Below are 27255 nucleotides of genomic sequence, written 5' to 3' on the forward strand. Positions count from 1 at the left end.
TCAGTAAAACCTAGATTTCTTCATAGCACAAGCTGGTGTAGTAAGGAACAGACTGTGAATCAGTAGAACTGAGTTTGGATTCCAGCTCAATAGGTAAGTCATTTCACTTGAAGCCACAGTCCTTTTATCTGTAAAATGGACATAATCCTTTCTCTATGTAAGAACTAGCATACACTGAGTGTAAAAACTCACATATATTACTTTGTACCATGCACTATTCCAAGTGTTTTTCTCAGAGTATCTAATTTATTAATACTAACACATCCTCCCTTTTCCCTGTGAGATAGATATAATTATAATCCTGTTTTAGAGCTAAGGAAACTGAAACCCAAAGAGGTGAGGTACCTTGTCTACGGTCACATGGTAAGGGGCAGAGTCAGAATTTGAACCAAGTCAATCTGATGTTGAAGTCCATATTCTTAAATGCTGCACACCATAACCTTCTGGGGCTACTGTAAGAATACAATAAATATGCAAATATGAAAATATTCCATAAATGGCAAGTGCTAAACCATTCCAGATACATAGTTGAAAGAGAAACAAAATTTATTTGTATTGCAATCATGTAACTTCACAGCTGTGAGACCTTAAACAAGACTTTTTAAACTATCTGGACCTCTGCTTCCTCAACTATAAAAAATTAAAAATCATACATCTCTTCCCTTTCTTAAATATGATGCCTACAGGAAGACATTAAGTAAACTGTAAAGCATTAAGTTAATGTAGGTTCTTATATTTATTTATATTTCATCTAATTACCTTGACAAAGGTCCTTAAAGTGGATAAATGGTATTTCAAACTCAAAACCTTGAGTTTCTTTTATAGAGGATAATCTCCAGAAAGTATCAAGCCTGGCTACATTTGCTAATGCCTCAAATATACATATATATATATATATATATATATATATATATATATATATACACACACACATACACACAAACATATATATATATATATATACACACAAACATATATATATATATATATATATATATATATATATATATATATATATATAAAACCAGGTACCAAATATATATGTGTATATATATATTTAAAACCAGGTACCATCAAGCACTAGACTTGTCTTCTGAACATCTAGACCCACCTGCAGTTTAAATTTTTCAAGAATTGGTTTGGCTTTAGGGCACCTTGGTGGCTCAGTTGGTTGAGTGTCCAACTTTGGCTCAGGTTATAATCTCACAGTTTGTGAGTTCAAACCCTGCATTGGAATTAAAAAAAAAATTCCATTTACAATAGCAACAGAAATAAAATAAAATACTTCGGAATAAATTTTACCAAGGAAGTGAAACTGTATACTGAAAACTATAAAACATTGATGAAAGAAATTGATGAAGACACAAATTATTGAAAAGATATCCCATGTTCATGAATTATAAGAATTAACACTGTTAAAACATCCATACTAAAAGCAATCTACAGATTGAATATAATCCCTATGAAAACTCCAATGCCATTTTTTTTACAGAAATAGAAAAAAAGAATCTTAAAATTTGTGTGGAATTATGAAAGACCTCAAATAACTAGAACAATCTTGAGCAAGAAGAGCAAAGGTGGAGGTAGCACACTTCCTGATTTCAAACTATATCACCAAGTATAATAATCAAAAACAGTATGGTGTTGACATAGAAACAAACACGGATCAGTGGAACAGAATAAAGAGCCAGAACAAAAACCCACACATATATGGCCAACTAATTTTCAACAAGGTTGCCCAAAATATATAATTTATTGAAAAATTATCTTGAAAAAACTGGAGAGCCACATTTAAAAAATTACACTGTTGTACCATACACACAAATCAACACAATGGAGATTGAAGACTCAAAGGTGGGACCTGAAACCATTAAATCCTAAAAGAAAATGTAGGAGAAAAGCTTCTTGACATTGGTCAATGCAATGGTTGTTTGATATGTCACCAAAGCACACGCAACAAAAGCAAAAATAAGTGGCACTACATCAAAATAAAAGTTTCTGCACAGCAAAAGAAACAAATGAAAAAATAAAAAGAAAAGAAAAGGGAACCTATGGAATGGAAGAAAATATCTTCAAACTATATGTCCAGTAAGACGTTAATATCCAAAATATATAAGCAACTCTTACATCTCAATAGCAAAACAAAACAAAACAAAAAAAAAAAACCACAAAAAAAACACAAAAAACAAAAACAAATAACCTGATTTAAAAATGGGCAAAAGACCTGAATAGATGTTTTGCCGGAGAAGACATATAAATAGCTAACAAATATATGAAAAGATACTTAACATCACTACCTATCAGAGACATGCAAGTCAACATCACACTGAGATATCTCCTCACACTTGTTAGAATGTCTATTATCAAAAAGGTGAGAGAGAACAAGTATTGGCAAGGATATGGAGAAAAGGACTTGTGCACTTGGCTATGAATTGTCATAGCCATTATAGAAAACAGTATTGGGGTTCCTCACAAAATTAAGAATAAAATTATCATCTGATCTAGTAATCCCACTTCTGGATATGTATCCAAAGGAACTGAAGTCATTATCTCCAAGAAATATCTGTATTCCCATGCTCATTTAAGCATTATTCATAATAACTGAGATATGGAAACAACCTAAGTGTCCATCAATGGATAAATGAGTAAAGAAAATATGATACCCATGCATGCATGTGCATGTGAGCATGTGCCTATGTGCACGTGTGCACATACACACAATGGGATACTATTCAGCCACAGAAAATAAGGAATAAGGAAATCCTGCCATTTGTGGGATGAAATTGGAGGGCATTATGCTAAGTGAAATAAACCAGAGAGAGAAAGACAAGTATTGTATGGTATCACTTATATGTGGAACCTAAAAAAAAACAACAAAAACACCCAAACCCTAAAAAGCGTTAAACTCATAGTAACAAAGAGTAGAATGGTAGCAACCAAGGACTTGGGTGGGGGAGGGGGGTGGGAGGGAGTGGTATGAAGGAAATGGTGAGATATAAGTCAAAGGATATACATTTCCAGTTATAAGGTAATCTAATATTCAGCTGCGTGACTTTAGTTAATAATACTGTATTGTGTACTTGAAATTGGCTTAGAGAATAGGTCTTACGTATTCTCATTGTAATAAAGGTTACTATACGAGGGCACCTGGGTGGCTCAGTTGGTTACGTGTTGGACTCTAGATGGTGGCTCAGGTCATGATCTCACAGTTCATGGGATCCAGCCACACATCGGGCTCTGTGCTGATAGCATGGAGCCTGCCTGGGATTCTTTCTATCCCTCTGTCTCTGCCCCTCCGCAGCTGGCGCTCTCTCTCAAAATACATACATAAATTTTTAAAAAATAGAAAGAAAAGGTAACTATATGAAGTATTGGATGTGTTAATTAACTTGATTGTGGAAATCCTTTCACAATGTGAACATATATAAAATAATCACATTGTACACTTTAAATATGTTACAATTTTGTCAATTATATTTCAAAAAAGATGGAGAAAAAAAGGTAACATACAATAGTATTAAGAAGGTTAGCAATGGACTCAGGAGGCCTACATTCAAATCTCAAGCCTACACGTATTGTCTACGTGACCTTAAGTGAGTTGCCCAACTGCTTTACACCTGCTTGTGCATCTGTAAAAAGGGGATAATAATAGTACTAACTTTATAGGATTGTGATGTGGGTTAAGTGAGCTTTGTACATATTCAGAACAGTGATTGGCAAATGTTAAAGACTCAATAAATATGAGTTATTATATTTGAATGACTGCACTCTCTTCCCCATGTCTCATTTTAATACCTATGAAGTGGGAACAGTACTGAATTTTATTTCTGATTAGGATTGTAACACACTTTCAAGTTGCTTGAAGAATATTTTAAACTCTGTAGGTGCTATGGATCTACAAAGGGTAACTGTTTTCCACTTTTAAAAGGGAGAAGATAATTACTATGTGGTCTTTTTCAGGAGAAGCATTATTCAACAAAGAGTTGGGGTTTTTTTTGTTGTTGTTGTATTTTTTTTTTAGCACCCACAGAATTGCAAGCTACTGTGGGATGACTCAAATGATTTAGAAAACTCAATTCTGGAATGAAGTGGAATATTTTTCTTATATCAGAATTTCTGTAACTGCAATATCAGAGCAGGAGAATATCAGTTTTCATGTGGGAAAAGAAATCCTTTCATAAGAAACATACAATATGTTACAAAGAGTAAGTAAAGAAAGAATCTATTTTAAACTGCCTCTCCTCTTAAGAAAAATAAACCCATTTATTCTTTGCATATTATGTCCATGACTACCCTCTGCTTTATCAGAAGCTCAAAGGTATCCCAGGCACCTATCAGGTCAGCCTTCCACCAAGTACATTTCTATTTTTGATTCTTCAGAGGAAACAACAAAGCTTACAGGCTTGTTTTGGATTGGAGTTTTTCCCTGTCACACTGAGGACTAACTGAGCCCAAACCCCCTACTTAATGGCACTGACAGAGACCAGCTCAAGGGAAAAGACAATGTGAGTTTATGAAATAAACACATAAATATCTGTTTTAAAAAAGATGGTGACATACAATCTTGTCATTAGCAAGACATTTAATTAGAGGACCAGAATATCATAGGTTCACTTACAGCATCTTCAAATCCTCTCCAAAGAGCACCTCCACCCTTAACAACTAAAATTTAAAATCAGACAGAAATTGGGGCGCCTGGGTGGCTCAGTTGGTTAAGCATCCAACTTCGGCTCAGGTCGTGATCCTGTAGTTTGTGAGTTTGAGCCCCACATCGGGCTCTGTGCTTGACAGCTCAGAGCCTGGAGCCTGCTTCAGATTCTGTGTCTCCCTCTCTATCTGTCCCTCCCCCGCTCACACACACACACACACACACACACACACACTCTCTCTCTCTCTCTCTCTCTCTCTCTCTCTCAAAAAAAAAAAAAAAAAAAAAACTAGAAAAAAACTTAAAAAAATCAAACAGAAAAAGATGCTTGCTTTTTTCACCAGTTAAATACAACTGGAACTTGTGCTTTACTTAACCAGATTTCCTGAGCAGTTATCCTGGACTCAGATGAATCCCAAAGAATGGACAGGGTATATGTGCATTTTAGGGTATATATTGGGGGAGAATGCAGAATGTTATTTGGGAAGCATTGTAACAGCATAAATTCAGAATTAATCCAGTTTATTAGTGAACAAAGGTCAAATAGGAAAAGTCTTGACATGCCTGGGTGAGGTGTAAAACCCAGAGGTATTGAGCCAGGGTACCTGCCATGTGTATATCATGGGTCAAGAAGACCCCACAGCAGAGTTTAAAGGGAGAAGTCCAAGCCATAGCCAGGGTGAAGGGTACAGTTGGGTTTTAGAACTTAGAAATGGGAATGAGAACAGAGCCATGGCCCGAGTTAGAAAGGATGAGGAGGGGAGACTGAAAATTTCCTGAGTGAAATTTTTGCCTCTGTCCATTAGGATGGACAACATACCAAGCAGCCATGGATACAAGGAGAGCCACGGTTTCCTCATATTAGGATGACAAGTAATTTCCCTAGGATCTTAAATAATCCCGTAAGAGTAAAGGGGAGAGAAGGAACACTAAATTTGACAACCCAAAAGAAAATGAGTTTCAAATGGTAGTGTTTCAGTTAAGTTCTATTTAACAGGGCAGATTAAGTTTTTGCCTCTTAAGCACAAGACACAAATACAATTACATTTGTACTTCTGGATTTGGTGCAGTAGACTCCATCGCAAAGGACAAGAAAAAGGAAGAGAAGTGCTCACCTCAATGTGGGGAGAACCAAAGGGTCCAGAGAAGGGAATTTTGAAATTAATACACTGTGGATTCTCTGGGTACCTGGGTGGCTCAGTCGGTTAAGTGACTAACTCTTGATTTTAGCTCAGGTCATGATCTCACAGTTTGTGAGATGGAGCCCTGCATCAGACTTCAAGATTACAGCATGGAGCCTACTTAGGATTCTCTCTCTCCCCCTTTTTCTGCCCTTCCCCCACTCATGTGTGTGCATTCTTTCTTGCTCTCTCTCTCTCAATAAATTTTAAAAAATACACTGTAGATTCTCATGTACAAAAGCCCTTTCACTTACTCTTAGCTTCTCTCCTTACTTTGAGAGAGGTCTGGAAAAAACAGTTGCTAGGGCCAGTTAGTTTTGGAAGCCCTGATTAAAATTTGGCAAGGCCTGAAGTTGACTGCCCATTTTCATGGTTTGAGAGCAGTTTTATATATTGATTGCACCTTTCAAGTTTAAAATACAACTTGTAGTAAACAGCATGGCTTTATTTAAAAATCTGAACAGATACCAGTGGTGGGATGGAGATTGGCAATGGCAATGGTACTTCTAAAGCATTGAACTCCTTTGATGTTTGCTTGCATTTTCCTTTTTTGTTACCCCCATGGCCAACTGCCAAGACAACAACTGAAATGAAAACAATACAGTTCCCAGAAATGAGGTCTGCTGTGTTTTCCCTGGCAAGGGAGGGTTCTATCATATGAGCCCAAATGTTGGAATGCATCTTAAGATTGATTGATTCAAACAATTGCTTGTTTTAATTTAAAAAAAATCATTTATATTTATTTTGAGAGAAAGAGTGCGATCAGCGAAGGGGCAGAGAGAGAGACAGAGACAGAGAGAATCCCATGCAGGCTCCACACTGTCAGCACAGAGCCTGATACAGGTCTTGAACTGACGAACCATGAGACCATGACTTGAGCCGAAATCAAGAGTTGGATGCTTAACGGACTGAACCACCCAGGTGCCCCTGAAATTACATGTTTTATACATTACAATATAGGTCAATTGATAAAACCATGTTTTCTGTATTTGGGGCCAACTATCAAGTTTGAGAAAAAAAAAATAGAAGAATTAGGAAATTGAAGAAGAACAATAATTTAATGAGATCAATTTTATGATTTGATAATCTATACATTAAAGAGTTATATTCAAAAACTGTTTATTTATTTTGAGAGAGAGAGAGCATGAGAGGGGAGGGGCAGAGAGAGAGGGAGAGAGACAATCCCAAGCAGACTCTATGCTCTCAGTGCAGAGCCTGACACAGGACTTGATCTCACACACAGGGCTCAACCTTATGAAGACCTGAGCCAAAATCAAGAGTTGGAAGCTTAACCAACCAAACCACTCAGGTGCCCCTAAAGAATTCTATTTTTAAAATACAGAGAGCACATAAACCAGTGCTATCAAATGGAAAGTTGGGAGATACAAATATTATAGTAGATAAAGCTTGAGGCCAGTAGGAGGTCTCTATGTATTAATTAATTAGCCCAATTTGGGGGGAACATTTATAATGTACCAGACACTGTTCTCATATTTCGTGCCCCACGTTGGGCTTTCTGCTGTCAGTGCAGAGCCTGCTTTGGATCCTCTGTCTCCCTCTCTCTCTTCCCCTTCCCTGCTTGCGCTCTCTCTCTCAAAAATAAATGAAGATTAAGAAAAAAAAAAGAAAGAAAACAGAGGTAGCAATACCAAAAATAACAAATAGTAGACACTAATAGCAACTTCATCCTCTGAACTGGATTGAGGGTGCAGATCCAAGAGACTGTAAAGGGCCCTTTGAACAGACTACAGTTGGTGCAAATTGTTTTAAACTTTACAAACCCTTGCAAGATTTGGTTGAATCTTCAAAGGAGGGTCCTGATTATAATAAGAATAAAAATATCATTAACCACCATGTAAATAACAATAACTGGTAGCTCATATTTAAATGGTATTTTGAGAATTAATCAAATACTCTCATATTTATTATGTAATATGATTTTTAGAGAAGGGCTACTTATGATGGTAAGAAAACGGACATTGTACCCTGACTTTGCAGATGAGGTAAGTAAGATTCACTTAAGTTGAGATTAAGTGCAGTCTTTGAAATGCATCCTGTCACGCAACCAGCATTAGTTTTAGTCAACAACACTGCAGCAACATCCTCATGTGTTGGGATCGGATTCAAAATTTAGAACTTATGGCAAAAACTGAGTAAAGTCAAAATGACTTTGAAAAATTTTCTATAATCAATCACCAGGAGGATCTGGCTTCTTTAAAAAATATAATTGTTTTATATATGAAATTCTAGTAAATTAAATGCACGCATCATGCAACTCTACTGAATTTCTGTAATACAGCTTAAAACCAAGGCCATTATTTATTTTGCAGAGAATATATTGTCTAGTGGTCTATGAACTCCCTTAATTTCTCTTCTAGGATTGTTCTCTGCTTAAACAGAATCTCCACTGCTCTAAATTTCAGAGAAATCCTAAGGGTTCTAGGATTCAGAGCCTGTGATCATCAAATAGGTTCATTATTGTAAAGAACTAATGACTCTTGTCTTAGCTTTGTTGCTAAACAATTCTTCACAGCACAGTTTTCCCTCACATATTTGGACTTCAGCTAACCCACATACTTTCTGGGAACTTTCCCAGATCTTTGAACATATATAGTAAAAGCAGAGGATTCACATATCTATTCTTTGCTGTTAGAAATTTAATGGTAGGAAATTTATCCACGTGACTTAGTTTCAGCATTTGATGTCTTATGAGTAAGGCAGCTAGGAACAACTGCAACTAAAAGAAGACTCTCAAATCCCACTTTGCTACCAGGGAATTATAAGAAATAGGAGTTCAGGGATTTTATTTTTTTGATGGTTTTTCCCCCCTAAAATTCTAGTACCCTCACCATTTTGAATCCTAAGCTATACCATTGTAATTTATGAAAGTTTTAGTTCTAAAAGACTTTTCTAATAGATGATTAAGTTCTTAAAACCAAGACTTTTTTTTAAGAAATCCAAAGATATTTCTAAAGCAGTTGTCAACAAAATTGACAAAATTAAACAATTCGAAGAGTAATAAAATCAATTGAGGATTTTAATTGTGGAGTTCAACTCTAATTTTTAAAATGTCTCAACTTGGATCATCTTAGGATAGGTTAGTAAAAAAGTACTGGAAAAAAAAATACCCAGATTTTACCACTTACTGGCAGATGGGTTTTGGCAATTTATTTAAATTTTCCAAACTTCACATTCTTTCTCTTCTTTTTCTGTTTCCTTTCAAATAAATGGGGCAAACGACCTAGTGGGAAATGGTGATTTTTTTTTCCTTTAATTTTCCCCTTCTTCCTCATTTTAAGGTAGTAACCATGCTTTGTAATTTCTTGTTTTTGGTACATTTGGAATATATTCTATAGAAAGCAGAAGCTGGATCATGCTTTTTCTGTTCTGTTAAACTTTATTTTTTATGATCTCAAAGCCATAAATAGGATGTTAATGTCCTGCTAGAGAGGGAGTCAGGAGTAGGTATATAAGTCAGAAATAAACTGAGCAGGGAGGGGAGCTTCTGAGAAATTGGAAGACAGGAAAGTTTATGCCTCCCCAGAAAAGAGGGCACCTACGCTCAAGGATTCAGTTGCTTTGGGGATGATGGTGAAATCTCAGAGGACAATGGCTGCCACCTTGTAGGCGTCCCAGCCTTACTTAAGAGTCATATGACTGAAGCCTCACAGGGAAGCAGCAGGGCAACCTCTCTTGCCTACATGGATTGGGATCCTCATGGGTGCCTGTATGGCCACTGGTATGAATGGGTGACTGAAAACCAGATGGGCCTTCCCGAAGTCTTAGTGTCATTTTGATCCTGGTGTTTTGCACACTCTGGAGCATGGGGAATGATCTAACAACAAACCAGGTTACATGACCTTTCAGCCTACTAAAGTGGGGACCAGAGTCAATATTTGGTTGACTGAAAACACATTTTATTTATTTATTTTTTTTTTTTTTGATTTTTTTTTTAATTTTTTTTTTCAACGTTTATTTATTTTTGGGACAGAGAGAGACAGAGCATGAATGGGGGAGGGGCAGAGAGAGAGGGAGACACAGAATCGGAAACAGGCTCCAGGCTCTGAGCCATCAGCCCAGAGCCCGACGCGGGGCTCGAACTCACGGACCGCGAGATCGTGACCTGGCTGAAGTCGGACGCTTAACCGACTGCGCCACCCAGGCGCCCCGACTGAAAACACATTTTAATGAGGTATTTCTTACAGACCTCACATTATGGACTGAGAATCTGACAAATAACTTGATATACAGTTGAGCCTTGAACAACATGGGAGTTATGAGTACTGACCGTCACAGAGTCAAAAATTCTTATATAATGTTGACTCCTCCAAAAACTTAACTACTAATAGCCTACTAACTACTAATAGCCTACTGTTGACTAGAAGCCTTACTGATAACATATACAGTTGGTACACATATTATGTGTATATTATACACATATGTGTATATTATACACATATTATGTGTATGATATAATGTATTCTTTCAATAAAGGAAACTAAAGAAAATATTATTAAGAAAATTGTAAGGAAGAGAAAATACATTTACAGTACTGTACTGTGTTTATAAAAAATAAATTCACATATAAATGGACCTTGACGGTTCAAATTTGTGTTGTTCAAGGATCAACTGTACATTGATTTTACCCCTCCTTCCTTCCTGTCCTTCCTTCTTTTTTCCTTCTTTTCTTTTTTTCTTGGAATCTTCCTGGAGTCCATCTGAATCATAATTATTGCTGACCTTCTGGACTGATTAGCTCAGTGGATTGGGGTATGTTGTTAAATGAGTCGTGGTTGCATTTTATTCATTTATTGCCCAGAAAGCTTTAAATGGAAAAAAGGACTAACCAACCATCAGACAGTCCTTTTATTGGATTCACAGACTCCCCACATAGGAATTGATTGGTCAAAGTGAATTTTAGAAGACAACTTGACGAATAACCATAACTCAAAGAGGTGTAAGTCTTGCCAGGAACAAATAAATGTCCCTACAGAGAGAGCAGCATCAAGTTTCAGAAATGACAATTTCTTAATGTTAGTTGAAATAATGGTGCTTTTCCCCCTTAGGAGTCTTGCTATTAATTAAAATAAAATTAACTGTTGTGGAATGTGATAGCTAAATTTTTAGTCAGCTCAAAGTTTTGTGCTTCATCACCACCCCCACCTTCTGCTGACAGAGTCCTCTTTCTCATGGAGAATCCATTACACATATTTTGGTGCAGAAGGTTGGCCACAGAGCTAATCATAAGACCTAACCAATTAATTAGTACATTGCATCCACTCACCATAGTGATTGATTCAAGGATGGCTATAAAACTGATGACATCAATTGGAAAATTCAAAAGAATTTTACAGTTGGATCTGTAGCTTTAAGTATTATGTAAAACTAGAATTAATTGACAGTTGTCATTTTTGCTACCACATGAGGAGAATTTATCTAAAAAAAAGACAACATTTGAGTCTCTAGATCCAACCTAACTTAGGCTGGACTTCTTAGTTACATTATCAATATAAATTATACCCTCCATTTTTTTCTTGAACTTTTTTGAGATGACTTCTCTCACTTGTTTTCAACAGTGGCTGATTCATACACTCTGTCTTCTGTTTCCCTCTCTCTCTGTCCCTCCCTTACTCTCTCTCTTATAAATAAATAGATAAATAGATAGATAGATAAATAAATAAATAAACAAATAAATATTTTTAAAAAGTGGGGGGTGGCGCCTGGGTGGCTCAGTCAGTTAAATGTCTGACTCTTGATTTCAGCTCAGGTCATAATCTCACAGTTCGTGAGTTCAGAGTGGGGTCTGCTTGGGATTCTCTGTCTTCCTGTCTCTCTGCCCCTCCCCTGCTCATGTGCTGTCTCTCTCTAAAACATATATATATATTTTAAAAAGTGCCTGATTATAGAAATCACATCAAGTCAGGAAATTACTACAGTAAAACCTTGGGTTGCAAGTAACTTGTTCTGCGAGTGTTCTCCAAGATGAGCAAACATTTCTAATTAATTTTAACTTGATAAATGAGCTATGTCTTGCAATATGAGTAGTACAGGATGCTGAATGTCAATGATCACAACTGAGCCAAAGGCTCTTGAAATTCTCTTTGATACATGAATTACAAGCATGTTTCCAGAACGAATTATGCTCACAAACCAATATTCTATAAGGGAAAACTTAAGATTCCTTGAAAGCATTTCAAAACATTTGTAGCAAAAGGGCTGGTCCTTTTGGTAATAGCATATTTTAAATAATATAAACATTAAATCTGTTTTTCAGTAGCATGTCTAACCTTCTTTGCTTGTAAAGACTTCCAGTAGGGATAATTCTGTAGAACACAATGGAAATTTCTCTGCTCTTCTGCAGGTTTTGTAATTTCTGAAGTAGGAATTATTTCCATGAAGAAGGCTGCTGTGGACCCATAATGGTTTTCATAGAAGAAACTAGCTATGTATCAATTTGTGGTTATAACTATGAGAAGTTTACGGTTGTTAAAAATGCTATGGGTGTATTAAGTCACAGAACATTATGTAATAGTACACAAGCCTCGGTAACGAAGGGCTATTATTATCTGCCAAAAGGATGTTGACAATGCTCTGGGTTCTTTCTCCTGAGGGGGATGGTATTTGCTTCATTTACTGGTCTTGTTATATGAGTGATTGTATCAAAACAACATATGTCAATTGATCACCAAAACCCATTTCTTGCTGCTTGGTAATAGAATAGGTGACATTATATTTGAAGGCAGAATCTTAATAGGCTCTTATTCTTGCAAGTGCTAGGATACTAATGAATTTATTCTGTACTCTTTTTGGATTAAAGGAGGAAAGTATTCTGCTTGCCTAGGAGAAAATAAAATTATTCCTGAAAACAGTACATTTAGTTATTTTAGCTTTGTATTAACTGGGCCATGGTATCAAGTTATGGAAGCTAGGTCATTCCACTTAAGCAAAAGGGTGGAAAGTCATCAGGAGGTTTGGTCATCAGAATGGACAGCCAAACTGGAACAAAGTCAGAGAATCTGTTGGACGTCAGAAATAGCTGACATCAATGATGAAAATTTGAATTTTATCAAAAAACTGTATAAGAATTTATTAATAATTGTGTCTATTTTGTTATCTATACAATTTACATTAATAGATATATTATTAGTTAGAGTAGGCTAGCTTCTGCAATGAACATCCAGAGTATAATAATTCAAATACAAGTTTATTTTTATGAGGCAGAACTGGAGAAATTAATAAGTTAAGGCAATCCTCTTCCACATCATCATTCAGATAGCCAGATTGACAGATGCTCTACCATCTTCAAAATATAGCTTCTCAGGTTCTAGAATCATTTCTAGTCCCACTGTCTAACCGGGAATAAAAGCATGGAGAAATACCTCACATAAGATACCTTGAAGTGGCACATGCCACGTTTGTTCCCATTTCATTGCCTAAAACTTGATCACACAGCCAAACTTAATTGCAAAGATAGCTGGGGAATACAGTTCCAGTTAAACAGCTAATTTCCACCTGCAAATATACAACATGGATAGGGGATCAAGAATTGTTAATGGACAGCTGTTCATCTCTGTCGTAATGTTCTAATATAGGGTCATCTTTGGTTTTCTGGAAGGAACCACACGTGGTAATAATGTATTATTCTTTTAAGGTACTATATATGCAAATTGACAGTTCTATTCACGAGTGAAATTATAGTTTTATTTTCCTTTGTTAAGTATTTTATTCTTGATATCAGTGTGCATATATAAGATTTAGGGAAACACTGGAAAAGTGTAAAAATTATTTAAGTTTCTAAAAAGTCATCCATGAAATATCTTGCCTAAGTGCATTTCTTAAAAGCTTTTTTTAAAATTGTATGGGTATATCTATCTCACGCTTTATCCGTTCATCCATCACTAGGCACGTAGGTTGTTTCCATATCTTAGGTATTGTAAATAATGCTTTAATGAACATTTTGGGGAGCAGGTATGTCTTTGAGATAGTGATTTCATTTCTTTTGGACAGATAACAGAAGTGGTATTCCAAAATCATATGGTAGTTCTATTTTTAAGTTTTTGAGGAAACTCTATACGTGCACCAACTTACATTCCCACTGACAGTGCAAAAAGTTTCCCTTTTCTCCACTTCCTCGCCAGCACTTGTTATTTCTTATCTTTTTAATTTTATTTTTTTTAATTTACATTCAAGTTAGTTAGCATATAGTGCAACAGCGATTTCTGGAGTAGATTCCTTAATGCCCCTTACCCATTTAGCCCATCGCCCTCTCCCACAACCCCTCCAATAACCCTCTGTTCTCTATATTTAAGAGTCTCTTATGTTTTGTCTCCCTCCCTGTTTTTATATTATTTTTGCTTCCCTTCTCTTATGTTCATCTGTTCTTTGTCTTAAAGTCCTCCTATGAGTGAAGTCATATATTTGTCTTTCTTGGACTGACTAATTTCGCTTAGCATAATACCCTCCAGTTCCATCCATGTAGTTGCAAATGGCAAGATTTCATTCTTTTTGATTGCCGAGTAATACTCCATTATGTGTGTGTGTGTGTGTGAGAGGATATATCTATATCTATATCTATATCTATAGATAGATAGATAGATAGATAGATAGATAGATATAGATATACACCACATCTTCTTTATCCATTCATCCATCAGTGGACATTTGGGCTCTTTCCATACTTTGGCTATTGTTGATAGTGCTGCTATAAACATTGGGGTACATGTGTCCCTTCGAAACAGCATACCTGTATCCCTTGGATAAATACCTAGTAGTTCAATTGCTGGGTCATAGGGTAGTTCTATTTTTTAGTTTTTTGAGGAACCTCCATACTATTTTCCAGAGTGGCTGCACCAGCTTGCATTCTCACCAACAATGCAAAAGAGATCCTCTTTCTCTGCATCCTCGCCAACATCTGTTGTTGCCTGAGTTGTTAATTTTAGCCATTCTGACAGGTGTAAGGTGGTACCTCATTGTGGTTTTGATTTGTGATGTTGATGAGTGATGTTGAGGATTTTTTCATGTGTCAGTTGGCCATCTGATGTCTTCTTTGGAGAAATGTCTGTTCATGTCTTTTGCCCATTTCTTCACTGGATTATTTGTTTTTTTGGGTGTTAACTTTGATAAGTTCTTTATAGATTTTGGATACTAACCCTTTATCTGATATGCCATTTGCAAATATCTTCTCCCATTCTGTCAGTTGCCTTTTAGTTTTGCTGATTGTTTTCTTCACTGAGCAGAAGCTTTTTATTTTGATACTTTTTTGATACTAGCCATTCAGACAGGTGTGAGATAACATCTCACTGTGGTTTTGTTTGCATTTCTCTGATGATTAGTGATGTTGAGCACCTTTCATGTACCTGTTGACCCTTTGTATGTATTCTTTGAAAACTAGCTATTCAGATTCTCTGCCCAACTTAATCATATTGTTTTTTGTATTTAGTTGTATGAGTTTTGTTTTGTTTTGTTTTTTGTTTGCATTTTTTTTGGATATTTTGGACATTAACCTCTCATCAGATATATGATTTGCAAATATTTCTCCCACTCCATAGATTGCCTTTTCATTGTGTTGACAGTTTCCTTTGCTATGCAGAAGACTTTTAATTTGATGTAGTCCCACCTGTTTATTTTTTGCTTTTGTAACCTTTGCTTTTGGTGTCAAATTAAAAAAAATAATTACAAAACTGATTATCAAATAGCTTAAGCTATGTTTTCTTTCTTTATGTTTTCTTCCAGGAATTTTATGGTTTCAGGTCTTACATTCAAGTTTTCAATCTATTTTAAGTTGATTTTTCTGTGTGGTGTAAGATAGGAATCAAGTTTCATTCTTTTGCATGTGGCTGTTCAGTTTTTCCAAGAGCAATTTTTTTTTAAAAAACAAAGTTCCTAATTTCTTTTCTGTTTTTGTTCCATTTAGGATATGTGTGTCTATTTGAGTTATTTATTTATTTATATTTTTATTTTAGGGAGAGAAAGAGAGTGCAAGTGTTAGAGGGGGGAGAGAATCTCAAGCAGGCTCCATGCTAACTAACCACAGAGCCTGATGTGGAGCTTGATCTCACAACCTTGGGATCATGAACTGAGTCTAAATCAAGAATTGGATGCTCAACCCACTAGGCCACCCTGGCACCCCTGTCTGAGTCAATTTTTAAAAAAATTTGTTTAAATAGTACTTATGTCTTTGGGGTACCTGGATGGCTCAGTTGGATAAGTATTGGACTTCAGCTCAGGTCATGATCTCACGGTTCCTGGGTTTGAGCCCCACATTGGCCTCTGTGCTGACAGCTCAAGAGTCTAGAGCCTGTTTCAGATTCTGTGTCTCCCTTTCTCTCTGCCTCTCCCCCACTTGAATTTTCTCTCTCTCTTTCTCTCTCTCAAAAATAAATAAACGTTAATAAAAAATTTAAAAAAACATGTCTTTTATAGAATTGTGCAAAATATTCTCTTATTCTATAATTATTTTAACTTATTTTAAAAATAAACTATGTTCTTTTTCTTTTAATCATTCTTAATTTAGTATACTAGTTGTGTCCACATTAAAAAACAGAAAAAGCTAGGCTAAGTAGTTATTTACCTATTTCATTGTTCCCTTACTCCTCTCATCTCCTGTACCTCCCCAGCCTGATCCTCATATACCCACTTTTGCCAAGTAACCTGTTCTTAGAGTTGTTGATAAATTTTCTGTTCTCTAATTTATTCTAAATTATTTCTGCTTTTATCCTCATTCACTCCTCTTGATTTATTTGGAATAATATATTGTTCTTTCTCTAAATTCTCAAATTTAGTTTTAAAATCAGTTTTAGGAATGCTTGGCTGGCTCAGTCAGTTGAGTGTCAAACTCTTGATTTCGGCTCAGGTCATGTTCTCACAGTTCCTATGTTCAAGTCCCATGCCGGGTTCCATGCTAACTGCACTGGAGCCTGCTTGGGATTCTCTTTCTCCTCCCTCTGCCCCTCCCTCCCTGCTCACATGTACATGCACACTCTCTTTCACAATTAATAAATGAACATAAAAAAATGAAATCAATTTTAATTAAAGGGAATCAACCTTTTTTTTCTTTCCCTTTCTTTTTCCTTCCTTCCTTCCTTCCTTCCTTCCTTCCTTCCTTCCTTCCTTCCTTCCTTTCTTTCCTTCCTTCCTTTCTTTTTCGCTATGAAGTGTCCTCTGAGTACATCTTTGACTGTAGTTCATAACCTAAAATATACTATTATTGTTACATTTTCTTGTTATTCTGTTTTTACTTTTGATTTACTTTTGACAGAATTTAGTTAGTAGATAATTAAAATTTTCTGCTTTCTTTCAAATGTCTTAATGTTTGTGATTATAAAATCTAATTTGTATTATTTCTACTTTGGGGAAATATACTGTTTTCTTTATGCCACTTGAGCAAAGGGTGGCTTTTCTTCATTTTAAGACCTACTGATCATCCTGACTATATTAGTTATTCCTTTATTTATTTACTTATTTTTTATCTGCTGAATTGTCTTCTAGAGTGAGAGAATGTGATAAAAACAAAATACACTACCAATATATTTTGTTAATTTTAGAAATGTTCTAATTTACTAGTTGTCTACCATATATAAATGGTGCCTATAGGTAAGTGGTAGCTATATCTCATGGTTTGGATCCTTCATCATTATAAATTCCCTGTGTCTTATTTCAACTTGGTCCAAATTTTTCTGTTATAGATGATACTATTCAGTTTGAGGCATGAGCTTTGTTCTACTAAATATTTCAATGTTATCATATCTTTGCTATTTTAACTTTTTTTGCTTGTTTTTGTTTAATTTGCTAAAGGTAGTTTCTCTTAAATTTAAATATAATTTAAATCTAATTTAAGTCATCTCTCACAGAACTTCCTGTAATATGATGTAATTTTAAATGAAAGAAAGGAGAACAAAAAATTACATTTTCACTACAATATATAAGAAAATGTATACATATGGTCAAAACATAGATAAGAATATGGAAAACTTAAGTGGCCACATTAAGGCATAAATGTAGAAAAGGTTAGCATATTTCCTTTGATGTGGTTAGAATGTTATCTTGGTAATAGTAATAATAACTATAATAATATAATTTTAATATAATAATATAGTAAACGTTATCATATAATAATAACATATCATCATCGTCATCATCCTTGTGCCATATATGGATGATATAAATGCTTAAATCAATCAGTTCATTGTCTAAAGCAATTTCCACTAATGATACTGGGGCTACATTTGATGTGAATTTCCCCTCTCATTACTCTACCAGTGTAGGTACCCTGAGAAGAATTTGCTTTGGCTAATCTACCTCACATACCTCCAAGTTATGATTACTACTCCACCTGCCTTCTCATTAGAGCACCTTGCAAGAGCCCATGTGGGAGAATCATGGTCTCAGATGTCCTAGTGAAGCCAAGTGGCCAGTGGAGAAGTGTGGTATTCGTGCACTTATGTAATCTCACTCTTTTGTGTATGGACTGGAACTAGTGACTTGATTTGAAGGAATGGAATACAGCAAAAATGGTGGGACACCACTTCCTATGACTTCCATCTTCCTTCTTATCCTCTCTCTTGCTTGCTCTGACAAAGCCAGCTACCAGTATGGACAGGCCCATGTGGCAAGTATTCCAGGGAGGCCCACAGTGAGTAGATTTTGAGAAACTTCTGAGGCCCTCAGTTCAAAACCAGCGTGAGACAATGAATCCTGCCAACAACTACTGGAGTCAACTTGGAAATAGATCCACCCCTAATTGGGCCTTAAGTTAACTGCAGCCTGTGGGAGACCCAGAGCCAAAACATTCAATTATGCTCACTGAATTCTAGGCCCACAGAAATTGTGAGATAATAAGTCTGTGTTGTCTTAATTCACTAAAAAAATACTTAAGATGTTCCCCTGTAGAAGGGTGCCACTGTTAGTGATATACGCTTTACAATTAAGGGTTTAAAGGGAATTTTCCTCTTTAGATTTCAGGTTTCAGATTGTGGTCTGGCCCTGTTATTTCTTTCTATATTCATATGCACCTTTATTGAAATCATTTTACTTTTGGAATGTGAAAAATTACCATTATACAATTTATATACAGAGAAGAAATCCAGTATAGGCTCAAGTTGTTCATCTGTAACTACATGAAAACACCAATTAGTTCCTTGCTTCTGTGAATTCTGAGCTTAAAATCCCTTCAACAAATCTCTGATCCTTCCTCAGCTAAGATTTTATAAGTAGCTTATTTTTTTTCATTTATCATTTGTGCATTACATAGAAGAACTTGGATCAGGGACTTATAGAGATTAAGAGAAAGTTTAAGTTCTGACCTTAACCCTTATCTCTAACAATTTTGCAGGGAAGAACACAGACACAGTTCGATCCAATCCCATTCAAACACGGTGCTTTAGGAAGCTGAGTGTGTGAACGATAAATAAGAGGGTAGGTGTACAGATGAATAAGAACAGTCCTACTCTTGAGGGGTTGTTAAATGCTGCTGGAAGGTGGACAGACAATAAGTATTACTGAATAAAAATGTAGATCTAACTGGGAATCTAGTTAGGGAAGACTTCCTGAAGGAGGCAGCACATGAGCTGGATCCTGAGTCTCAAGCAGGATTTAATGGTTGGAGATAAGGGTAGGACAAGAGAGATGTATTCTGAATATCTAGACAAGCAGGAGACAATAAGAATCTCTCCCAGGCAGCAGGAAAGAGTTTAAATTAGCCAAACATAGTAAAAGGTAAAGGTATACATATAAGAAATGATAAGAGAGATGTGTCTGGAGCTCTTGAAAGAGGTCAAAACTAGAAGTACTAAACTAATAATTGTCTGCATGGAGGTGGCATGCAAAGTGGATGATGTCCCTGAGGAAGGAAGTAGAGAGGAACTGAGGATGGAGCCTTGAGGATCACCCACATTTAGGGAGAGGATAATAAATTGAGGCAGCAGAGAAATCCCTCTTCTGTTTCTGAGAATTTTGTTTTAAACCTCACAGCCTTACTTGTATCTATAACCTCTTTTCTTCAACACCCTCTGGTCTCCAACTCGCCTGTGTTCATTTCTCTCCCATCATAGATAGATCTGAGTATGTCTGTCAAATCACTTGGAATCCAATGACTCAGGTGTGCGTCTCAGAGCTGGCATGTTAAGCTGTGCTACTAAGCACAAGTGAACTCACTTCTCTGAGCATCAGTTTCCTCCTATAACAAAAGCTGACAATTATGCTTTCTCTGTAGGGTAATTGTGAGAAATAAGTGAGATAACATGAGGCAGCGTCTAGCACAGCACTTGGCATATAGTAAATGTTCCTTGAATCTAAGTCTGAATTGCCAAATGAGCTACCCTATGATGGCATGATTCATCTGTAACTTTTGTCTACAGCTGAAAGATTTACAATTATACCACGTTTATTGGGGAAGAGCTATTTATCACATGAAAAATTATGCTTTTCATGTTCCAAGAGAATTAACTTTCCTCTAAATTTCATTTCCTTATTCCTTTTTTTTCCCCTTGCCTTGGCCTTAGTGTATCATGGGAAACATTTTTTCCCTTGCTTATGCTTCATTTCATGATAGGCTGTTATGAGCATATAACACAAACCACAAAAATATCAGGAAAATATGGAATTGTAAAACTAGGGTTCAATCCAATTCAGAACTTTGGTTTAAGGGGAGCCTTTATATTTTTTCTCCATGGAAATTCCATAGTGTGGGGTGCATAAGGGTGGCTTGCTCTAAGAGTTTAGGAGAGATTAGGTAATTTATTTTCTGTCTCTGTCAGCATCTGCTTTTTGTTACATTTTATTCATAAGCATTTTTTAAACACATATTTATAATCGCCAAGTTTTGTAGCCCTTTGTATACCTTTTACTGGCTGTTGAATTCACTTGAAACCTTCTTTAGGAATCAGCCTGAAAATAATGCTTCTTTATTTTTATCTTCAAGATACCCAACCCAGTTGGAAGGGGAGAAAAAGAATGTCTGTGGGATCCTGTTAAATTTCCATCCCTTCCCCTGTAGTTTCATCAAGATCAAACAGATTCTACATAGCGGCGGCAACATAGAGCAGAGAGCAAATCAGATGCATATGTGAAGCTGTGATAAAATAGAGCTTTATAGAAAGGGAAGAAAGACCTAGCAGGCATGCCTGGCTGGCAGCTAAAGAAAGTGTTACTGTCATTATTAAAGAGAAATGAATATACTGCCAAGGCCCCGAGAATAGAGTATCAAGTATTGCCTGTGGACCCGATGCTGAGTGACTCATTCGTTTGGTCTTTCTGTACGTCGGAAAGCCAAGTGCCCACTTAGAAAATCTGTTGATAACATGTATAATATAAAACACTTTAATAACTGTGGATATTTGAAAGATCCTCAGGTTGGAAGAGCTGTGCTAAGCAACCTGACATGCAAACTTGTCTAGTCCTGGCAAGAGCACTATGAGGGAGAGGCTAGCATTAGTCCCATCTTATAGATGAGAAAACTGCCCAGAAAAGTTAGGCAAACTGCCCAAGGTTTATATTTGGTAAATACCAGAGCTGCTTTTTAAACCTAGGCCTGTTGGCACCAAAGACTATGCCCAATCATTCTGCTAAAAAGTTGATGCTACTTTTTAAAGTTTCCCATTACTTATAGACAATTTTTTTTTAATTTTTTTTTCAACGTTTTATTTTTATTTTTGGGACAGAGAGAGACAGAGCATGAACGGGGGAGGGGCAGAGAGAGAGGGAGACACAGAATCGGAAACAGGCTCCAGGCTCTGAGCCATCGGCCCAGAGCCCGACGCGGGGCTCGAACTCACGGACCGCGAGATCGTGACCTGGCTGAAGTCAGACGCTTAACCGACTGCACCACCCAGGCGCCCCAACAATTCTATCCAACTAGGGTACAATGTTATAGGAAGCTAGTGCAAGCATTAGAAATAGGTTATGTCATCCATGAGTTTATTAAATCATGTGTCTTAAAAAATTTATTTCAGGTGTTTATTTCATCATATTTCTAGGGTACTAACCTAGATTCATGTTTCTCAGCTAGTACCTTGTGAGTCTAAAAATGTATTTTGATTCCTTATAGATTGAGTGCAATCAGAATTATATTCGATCCTTTTCTTCCCTCCTTTCCTTCCTTCCCCTGCTTCTTCCTTCTTTCCTTCCTTCCTTCTTTTCTTTTATTTAACATTTACTGCACACTTACTAAGCTTTGGGGATAAACACTGAAAAGCTTCCTGCATTATAAAGCTTTCATTTGGGGTGCCTGGGGGGCTGAGTTGGTTGAGCGTCAGACCGTTGATTTTGGCTCAGGTCACGATCCCAGAGTCCTGGGATTGGGTCCTGCGTTGAGCTCTGTGCTGAGCATAGAGCCTGCTTAAGATTTTCTCTCTCTCTCTCTCTCTCTCTCTCTCTCTCTCTCTCTCTCTGCCCCTCCTCCCTGCTCACGTGCTCTCTCTTTCTCAAAATAAAATTTAAAAAAGATTTCATTCTAAAAAATTAAACAAGAAGTAAATACAAGTATTTCAGATAATGATCTATGGCATGGAGATCATAAAACAAGACACTGTGATGGTGACTGTGGGCAAGAAGGGCCCATGACGTTTAGCTGATGACCTAAATGATAAGAAGGAGTCAATCACCCAAAGAACTGAGGTCAGGTCTCCCAGGCAAAAGGAACTACAAGGGACAGAACTACTACAACCCCTGGGGGTGGAAAGGACTTGATGTATTAAAAGAGAGCAGCAGGTGTAAGGTCGGAGATGGAGGCATTGCCTGGTCCTTAGAACCTTGTGGGTCCTTGTAAGGAGTTTGGACATTATTCTCAATACCTGGTAAAGTCAGTTAAATAGGATCGTGAAATAATCTGATTTAAGTTTAAAAAGATAAGAGCTATGAGAAGAAAGAACTTAGGGGAATAAGAGTAGAAGCAGGGGGACACATGAGGAGGCTTTTAGAATAAGGATGGTGGTGTCCAGGTACAAGGCCACTCAATTTGTAATGCCGTTTCAATTTGTGATGCTAAAGGATGGTCAGTAAGTAACTAACAATGTCCACTTATGATAAGAGATGGTGGGAGAAAGAGAAGAATCAGATTTAAGAAGTGAGAAGGTAAATAAACTGGTTCATTCCATATCATTTATGGAGATTACTCTCTATTATGATAAGAAGGAAATTTCCTTGTAAATATCCCAATCTACCTAGATCCCTATTTCATTTTCCTTCAAATCCCCCACAGATGTCACAGCTAAGGCCAGTGGCATTATCTTCCTCCTCCTATCCTCTCTCTTACCTCTCTTGTAGGCAGCCTGAAATTTAGGAGAACTTAGTGAGGTCTGGATCTGAGACTCAATGCTAAGGCACACTTTTAATAAATGAAGCTCATGTTTCCTTTAGAAGCTGGGAAAATTCCATGTTTAGAAATGAACTATCATCCAGGAAATGGAATATTCTTTAGTGCTAACAAGAAATGAGCTCTCAGGACTTGAAATGGAGGAAACTTAAGTGAAGATTTCTAAGTAAAAGAAGCCAATTGGAAAAGGCTACATACTGTACACTTCCAACTATATGACATTCTGGAAAAGGCAAAACTACGAAGACAATAAAAAGATCAGTGGTTGCCAGGGGTGGAAAGAGAGAGAGAGATTAATAAGCAAAGCACAGAAGTTTTAAAGGATAGCAACAATCCTTGGTATGATATTATAATAATAGATAATATGTATGTCATTGTACATTTGCCCAAACCCATAGAATGTACAACACCAAGAGTGAACCCTAAGGTAAACTATGGACTTTGGGTGATTATGATGTGTCAATGTAGGTTTATCCTAGGTAAAAAAATGTACCATTCTAGTGAGCAATGTTGATGAGAGAGGCTATTCATGTGTGGGGTAGAGGTATCTGAGAAATCTCTGTACCTCCCTCTCAATTTTGTGGCAAACCTAAATGAAGGTTTGAATACTTCTAAAAATGAAGTATTAAAAATAATCTATCATAACTATATACATTTTTTGAGCATACTACAGAAGTTTAACTTTATTAACCACCATTAATCATTAGGGAAATGCAGATCAAAGTCACAATGAGACACCATTACTCCACCATAATTACTAAAATTAAAAGTACTAAAAATTCCAAGATATTGTGGGGCAACTGTATACACTTTCACATAATAGTGGGAGTGTAAATTGGTTGAACTACTTTAGGAAAATGTATACACTATGACTCAGCAGTTCCATTTATAGGTTCACACCCCAAAGAAATAAGTACTTATAAACCATATTTACAAGAATATTCATAGATGCTTTGTCCATTGGAGCCCAAAATTTAGGGGCATCTGGGTGGCTCAGTTGGTTAAGCATTTGACTCTTTATCTTGGCTCAGGTCTTGATCTCATATTCATGAGTTTGAGTCCCATGTTGGGCTCCATGGTTGTTTTTTTTAAAGGCCAAAACTTAAAATAACCCAAAAATGTATAGTGATATCACTATACAGTGGAACAATACACAGCAATGAAAAAAACTACTGCATTTACAACATGAATGAATCTCATAGACACATGCTGAGGAAAATATATTTCCACTTCTATGAACAGGAGATGGTATGAGGGAACCTGCTGGGTTCTAGAATTTCATAAGTATATTTTTAAATGATAAAAGTTATGACCACTTTTAATATCTTGGGTTTGATACTAACAAAAATACTGAAGTGTACTCATTCTACTAAAGGACAAATAGGGCGAACTTTATCTTGTCTGAGGTAAGAGGTCATGTATGAATTACGCCTGGCAGATAATTTCAAGAACATTTTTACCATGTGTCTATAACATATATGGTACAGCATTTAAGATTTAGGAAGGCATGGGGCGCCTGGGTGGCTCAGTCGGTTGAACGTCCGACTTCGGCTCAGGTCATGATCTCACGGTCCGTGGGTTCGAGCCCCGCATCGGGCTCTGTGCTGACAGCTCAGAGCCTGGACCCTGTTTCAGATTCTGCGTCTCCCTCTCTCTGTGACCCTCCCCCGTTCATGCTCTGTCTCTCTCTGTCTCAAAAATAATAAACGTTTAAAAAAAAATAAAAAGAAATAAAAAGAAAAAAAAGACTTAGGAAGGCATGGGGCACCTGGGTGGCTCAGTCAGTTAAGTGTCCGACTTTGGCTCAGGTCATGATCTGGCAGTTCCTGAATTTGAGCCCTGCGTCGGGGACTCTGTGCTGACAGCTCAGAGCCTGAAGCCTGCTTCAGATTGTGTCTCCCTCTCTATCTGCCCCTTCCCTGCTCTCTCTCTGTCTCTGTCTCTCTCTCTCAAAAATAAATAAACATTAAAAAAAAATTGAGGAAGACACAAAAGCACAAGTGAGATTTTTTTTTTTCTTTTCATCAGTGTTAACCTCACTAGCATAGTGCCCTAAAGTTTGACTATATTCATTATTTTTGAAAATAGGTTCAACTTGACAGGCCAGCCAAACATTTTCCTACCAGCTTTTGCATACTCTGCTTATACTGAAGCTAATATTGCTCCCAGATTTCATTATTATTGTGCCTACAGGAGCATGGCTGAGTTTATTTGATAATCCTCTCCAAATTCAGTTAATTAAATGGAAAAATGTTAGTAAAATCAAACATTTGTTACTATAGTGAAAAGTTTATTTGAACTGAATTTTTCTCCTTTTTGGACTGGTGGTTTTGGCATTGTAAATCTGCCTTCCAAATTCACCCGCAAACACGTTTCTGTGGAAACAGAGCCACAAATAGAAGCAGTGGTTATTGATTTTCTTTGGGGGCTACCAACTGGTTTCTGCAAAACCCTGGAGAGCATATGCCGATTTCCATGTGTATTTTATCCCCTTTCTCTCCCCCTACCCCTTCCACACCTGCACGGCTTTAAAATAATCCAGGCCTATCTATTATTTATCAAAAGGCTAGCTGATAAAACAAAGAAATTCTGATCTCTCCTTGTTATTAGAATCTCCTAGATTCTGCCTCTCCTCTAGCCTGCCTCCCTCTGTTTCCGGGAAGCCCACCCAGGCTCAGGCAGATCCTCCACCTTTGGTCAAACCCTAGTGCTCCATCCAAGATACTCTTTCTCCTGTTTCCCAACCTCTCCAAACTTTGTTCAGTCCTTCATCCTTTCGTCTAGGCCCTCCACCTGCTTGTCATGCCTCTCAGTTCTTGTATAGGCTAACTCCTACCCATATAATTAATTGAACTTTAGACATTTCTTCCTTTAAGAAGTTTTTCTTGGAGCACCTAGGTGGCTCAGTTGGTTAAGCATTAAACTCTTGATTTTGGCTGACGTCATGATCTCACAGTTTGTGGGATGTAGCCCTGTGTTGGGGAGCCTGCTTGGGATTCTCTCTCTCCTCTCTCTCTGCCCCTTTTCTCCCCAGAGCATGCACACTCTCTCATAATAAATAAAGGAACATTTTAAAGAAAGAGAAGTTTTTCTTGACCCTTCCTTTAGACTAGGTTAGATGTGCCTGTTAAATACCTCTGTAGTGCCTATTAAATATTTCTATAGCAACTGTAACTGGTGATGATAACACTTATGTTGTATTTTAGAAGATTGTAGAAGGCTTAGGTTGAATAAAGTAAATGTTTGGCATAGTGTACTCATTTTCAGTGTGGCTGGGTTTTGTTTGTTTTTTTTTTTTAAATACCACAGCTTTGTTTGTCAAACCAATAAATAGAAAGGTATGCTTTCATAGTTATGGGGGTCAGAAGTTCAAACCCAATGTGTCTCAAGGGGAGTTCTTGTTCCTTGCTTCTCTTAGCTTCTGATGGTTGTTGGTAGTCCTGAGATTGTGACTGCATTACTCCAGTCTCTGCTTCATGGCTATATTGCCTTATCTTGTTCTCTGTGGGCCTCTCCTGTGTTTCTCTTATAGGGATATTTGCTGGATTTAGGGCTCACCTGGGTAATCTGGTTGATCTCCTCATCTCGAGATCCTTGACTTAATTACATCTGCAAAGACCTTGTTTCCAAATAAGATACTATTTACAGATCTGGGGATTAAGACACAAAGGACCAGGGGCCATGGTTCAGCTTACTACATATAGTAACAGGCACTCAAACACTATAAGGATTATTAATGAAGATAATAATGAAAACGCCTTGTTGATAAATTGGAGGATATCCCCACTGGTTCTCTTCAGACCAGTGTCTTATCTTCATAGGCTGTGTCATGCTAATTCCCACATCAGATACCTCAGTCCTGAAATTATCTTCATTTGAGAGTCCTTTTTGCTACTCTTATCTTACCCATTCTTTAAGGTTCAACTCCAGTCTTAACCTCCTCTACAAAGCCTACCACAGTCAATAACAGTGATAATAAAAGCACCTAACATTTATCAAGAGCTTACTAGTTGCCAGGCATGGTAGAAAAAAACATTAATTTTCCAAAGGATATCCCCACTGTTCTTCCTTCCTTTGACTTGCTATTACATATATATCTGTGCCACCATACATATTAT

General features: G+C 36.8%; 1 long non-coding RNA gene across 1 annotated transcript in view; it reads right to left on the minus strand.

The window, feature by feature from the left end:
• Positions 1–348: 348 nt before the first annotated feature.
• The window catches only part of LOC147576579 (uncharacterized), a 37808-nt gene continuing 10901 nt past the window's right edge, over positions 349–27255 (minus strand). The window contains exon 4 of the long non-coding RNA XR_015240943.1: positions 349–452. This is a non-coding gene — a long non-coding RNA (uncharacterized LOC147576579). The remainder of the gene's footprint in view (positions 453–27255) is intronic.

The sequence above is a fragment of the Puma concolor genome, chromosome D1 (assembly GCF_028749965.1).
Source record: "Puma concolor isolate L17-30 chromosome D1, mPumCon1.1.hap2, whole genome shotgun sequence".
In the NCBI taxonomy this organism is placed as follows: domain Eukaryota; kingdom Metazoa; phylum Chordata; class Mammalia; order Carnivora; family Felidae; genus Puma; species Puma concolor.